The sequence below is a fragment of the Lactuca saligna genome, chromosome 3 (genome assembly GCF_052625555.1).
Source record: "Lactuca saligna cultivar CGN05327 chromosome 3, ASM5262555v1, whole genome shotgun sequence".
Lineage (NCBI taxonomy): Eukaryota > Viridiplantae > Streptophyta > Magnoliopsida > Asterales > Asteraceae > Lactuca > Lactuca saligna.
In genome coordinates this window covers 138,207,310-138,212,431 of record NC_136419.1, presented here as the reverse complement: position 1 = coordinate 138,212,431, position 5,122 = coordinate 138,207,310, and positions in this window count along the sequence as shown.

Here is a 5,122-nt window from a genome sequence, read left to right as displayed (position 1 = left end):
GTTCAATTTCTATATATCATAAACGTTTAGTACATACTAATGTTAAACAGATTGAAAAAAAATGCAAATTAAAGGGATGTTAAACTATGAGAAAAAATATTTTAAAAAATGTGAAACTTGTGTGAAATAAAAGCTTATAAAGAAAGCATTTCCACTGGTAAAGAGAAATACATCATTACTTGAGTTGATTCATTCTGATATATGTGAATTAAAATACTCACTCAAGGAGGAAAAATGTATTTCATAACATTATGTGATAACTCCAGTCAATATTTACATGTTTTTCTGTTGAGATTAAAAGATAAAGCTTTTGATGCATTTAATATAAGGCTGAAGTCGAAAATCAACTTGAAACACACATCAAAATTCCTCACACGTTAAAGGTGAAGAATATTTTAACTAGGATTTTGACACATTTTATGAAGAGAATGGATTTAAATATGAGAGAACTTCACTCTATACTCCCCAATAGAATGGTTTGGCTAAAAGAAAGAATAGAACCCTTTGTGAGATGGTCAACTGCATGTTGAACCAATCGGGTCTACCAAACAATATTTGGGGGAAGCATTTTTGACCGCTTTCAATCTCCCTAACAGGTTCACTAGTTATGTGATTCCTACAAGTCCTTATGAGTTATGGAAAGGTAGAAAACCTAATCTATACTATTTGAGAGTGTGGGGGTGTATTGCCTACTATAGGATACTTGATACTAAGAGATCAAAAATGGGAGCTCGAGCTATGAAGAGTGTGTTCATTGGATATGCGCAAAACAACAAGGCTTACCAATTATTGGATGATGAATTTAGTGTTGTTGTGGAATCTAGATATGTGGAAATCTTCGAAGATAAGATTTCTAGAGACGATGAAACTCCAATAACACAATACCTATAAGTACTTCTCGATAAATACTCCCACCTCCTCCTATTATGGAGGAACCAAGGAGAAGTACCAAGGCTAAAATGAGAAAAGTTTTGGAGATGTTTTTTATTCTTATTTGGTTAAAGGAACACAAAAAAGTAATAAGAGATGTCAATTTTTCCATTAACACTACTAGAAAACAGCCCTTTAATGACACACAAACAGTGACACACACTGATAGAGGACACACATTTGTGCGTGCCATAAAAAATAATGTCAGTTTTGCAAATTTTGAAGGATAGAGGACATGCATTTGTGTGTGTCCAAAAAATAGTGTCCAATAAAAAAAAGTTAAAACACGGAGGGAACCTATCCTAAAAAGTGTGTTGTGTTACCATGTCATTTTATAATTTTACGCTATGAGTGTGCGTGTTCCGTTTTTTAATAACTTGGGGGAAATGAAATCCAAAAAATTAAAAACCCTGCCTGTTGGGTCTCCTCCTTCCACATGAACGCTCACCTCACCTCATTACATATGAACGCTCACCTCACCTCTTCAGCGATTTCAATCCCCCTCTACATTACTCTACCTTGATCAAAGCAAACTACTTAGAAGATGCTACGATATACTCTTACAAAGCTGATCAGGTAGGTTATTTTCTAAATTTTGTCCTCAATTCTAAAGATATTTTCTATAATTTGATTTACGTAGATTTTACTTTGTATCACAGAGAGAATGTCAATAAAGAAATAACGTTGCATATATCTTCTTGAAATCTGTGCAAAATCTATGACAAGTTCACCACATCTAAAAACTCTTGATGATGGTGCGATATAAGCTGTACGAAACTGGACACTAATGCGTACAAGGTAGAAAATATCGACTATGGTTCTTGCAGTTGTAGTGGAGTGTGATAAATTTCTCTGTATTTTTAAGCAACTTTCCTTATTATGATAAACCAGAATGTGGACAATAAAGGATCCACATATATAGCAAGAATGCAAGATAACACTAGAAACTTGTTCCTTAAGAAAAGTCTTTTGTCTTGAGGAACAGTTATTTGGTTATATTTGTAGTTCATGATTTATTTTACCTATGTGCGGTCATCATTTTTATGAAATTAAAATGCTTTCAGGATAATTATAAGTGAAAATATATGTTCATCATTTCGCCATGGAAACTGCTGTCAGGGTACAACATTTGCATATGTTCCAGACAAGTGCAACTATTGCTTTTGGAAACTTGGGGAAATGATGAAGCTAAACTTAGAGAAAATTGAATTTAATGCTTTTCAATGGAAAGATGTTCCAAGCAAAATGTTAGGAAGGTTCCATGTGCCATGTAAAGATCGAAAGGCCAAGTTTTTAGAGGACAAGATTGAGGTAAATGACCAAACTTCTGGTATAGCTGATCGATCTCTTCAGAAGGCAGATTGCATGAAGGAGCAGGTTATGTTTTTAGTGGTTGGCCAAAATTTATAAGTCCTTCAGACCCTCTTCTCACATACTTAATTGATTTGGATGTAGTAGTTTGTGGATGACCAGAAGGGGTGCTCCTTCTTTATTGAATCCACACCTCTTCATTATATTAGATGGATATGAAAAACTTGAATCCAGAACATTCAACCTAAATTAAAATGTTTAAGAATCAAACTCTTATTTAAGAATGTTGAATTAAATTATGCTTCGGTAAATTTTAATGTCATCTTTTCAGGTTCCAGCTACAGGTAGCAAAGGAGCTGGACCTTCTATGTTAGAAGGGCGAAGTGGCTATGGTTCAACCTTGCATGACTCACGAAAATTCACATATGGGGATTGTTTAGTTATAATTATGAAGTCCATTTGATTTCACATATACATCCAAAAGCTGTAGAGATCACACAAACTTTTTGAAAAAAATTATAACCCATTAAATGTTAATAATTATAACCCATGGAATGGAATACGTTCTACGCACCAATATTTTGCAGCTACTTATGTCAATAATTAGGTAAAAAAAGCTTTTAAGGTCTATACAAGTATTTTTTTTATAATGTTGTTAAGTCTATATTATTTATTTATAGAAATTCTACTACTGAATCGATGTTTAGATCAACAAAAAATGTTAGATCATGTGAACATACACTCAATACTCTATGATATGCTGACAGGTAATAACATCAACAGAAATCAGTTTGTTTGTTTATCTAATCCAACTGAATAACCGTTTTTGATGAGATTAGATTTGGGTATTGTTGTGCAGCACGTTCTGGTAAACAGAGGATGATGGAGGAATGGGAAACTTGGGTGGTGATTCTAACACTCATCTTTATGTATCCTTCACCATTAATCATATATGAGCCTTGTGTCGTCACCAGTCTTCTCGGTTTCAACTCAATAATATCTTCTGTATTTTAAGTTGTATTAATTAACTAATGAATTTTGGTTCATCCCGACCCTATTTTTTCTTCTCATTACACTTGTTAATTGTTTTAGGAAGATGCAAAATGATTACTAGATTGAACTTCAACTCCAAATCTAACTCCAACTCATTCAGAATCAGAACCTGTGCCTGTCAATGATCATAACTCCGACCCACTTGTCTTGGATGGTGAATTGAGTAGTAGTAGTAGTAATTGGCTTTTTATGGTTAATTTGGTAAATTTGATATAACAAAGTTATAGATGAATCCCGACGTAAGATGTAAAAGGGTTAGGTTTGAAAATCTTTGAAACTTTTAATGGTTTGATTCTTTGTGGTTAAAAATTTTAAAATTTATATTTATTTATTATATTAAAATTTTTAAATAGTTTTAATTTGAGATGACTGATGATATTTAATTTACGTTCATGGAAAAGGTATTTTATAATCTATATGTGTATTAATTTTTAATATTTTATACAGGTATTGGCTATATTGAACTGTGGATTCTTGGCAACAGGTATTTTACTACATGTGTATTAAATTTTAATATTTTATAACATTGATTGGTGATACTTGAAGCCTTTCTGAATACTAATGTGTTGATGATGAATATAGGTATCATGTGGAAATAGGAGCATAACAATAAGAAGTAGAAACAAGAAGGTGTTATTTAATAGCAATGTAGTATTAGGTTATAAAGTTAGGGAAAACCTATTAATAACAATATAAAATCAGATCCCCTTAATACCAATGTATTACAATTTTTTGACATGATGTTATTGGATGAAGTTGATTGTTTTGCTATATATTTGTTTCCATATTTTTGTATTATGTGTAAATAGGTATCATAAAGACGCGTTGTAAATGTATATCGTAAATGGTTACTGAAGTTTACGACACAAAAATGCGTGTCAACTTGATTTATGACATGGGCTTTAATGATACACAATGTGTGTCCTAAACGTGTGTCGTAAGGATACGACACGCAAATGCGTTTCTTTTTCCTTTATGACAGGGCCTTCCTTGGTACCCAATGTGTGTCGTAAATGTACGCTGCACATCGTAAATACGTGTTGTAAATAGACAACGCGCAAAAGTATGTCGTCTTTCGTTATGACAAGGCCTTCCTTGACACACATTTGGTTGTCATCTGAGCGTTTTATGACATGCATTGCGTGTGGTAAAAGGATGTTTTTGTAGTAGTGTAACTTGGATGACGATCCTAAGGTCTCTACTGAAGCCATGGCGTCTAGAGATGCTATTTTATGGAATTCATGACAAGACTACCCAAGGGAAAAATACCTACATGATCGAAATGAATATTCAAGAGGAAAATATCATCTAGATGGATCCATATCTACATATAAAACAAGATTAGTTTCTAGAGGCTACATGCATCGAGAAAGGATCGATTATTTTGATACATATGCCCCAGTTTCTAGGATTAGTTCTATTAGAGCTCTTGTAGAAATATCAACTTTGAAAGGAGTATATATTCATTAAATATATGTGAAGGTAGCCTTTCTGAGTGGTTATCTCAAAGAGGAGATTTCCGTGTAGCAACTCGAGGGTTTCGTGATACCTATACTGTTCATACATGAAAGTGAACCTCTAGAAATCTAAAGCCAAGCCAAAACCAAATTCCAAGTGCATTCCGAGGTTGATGAGTTCTGAAATGGAATCTGTTTTGAAGTGAAGACATATCTGAGAGACACATAGTTTTCAGTGTTATATTGAGTATGTATTAACATTTAACGTTTCTTGTCCTTTAGCATTTGCTTTATTGTGAAGTTCATGGGACAAGATCAAGAAAATCATGTGTGTCAACTTTTTAGCTTCTCAGATTTACATTCTCCGTGCA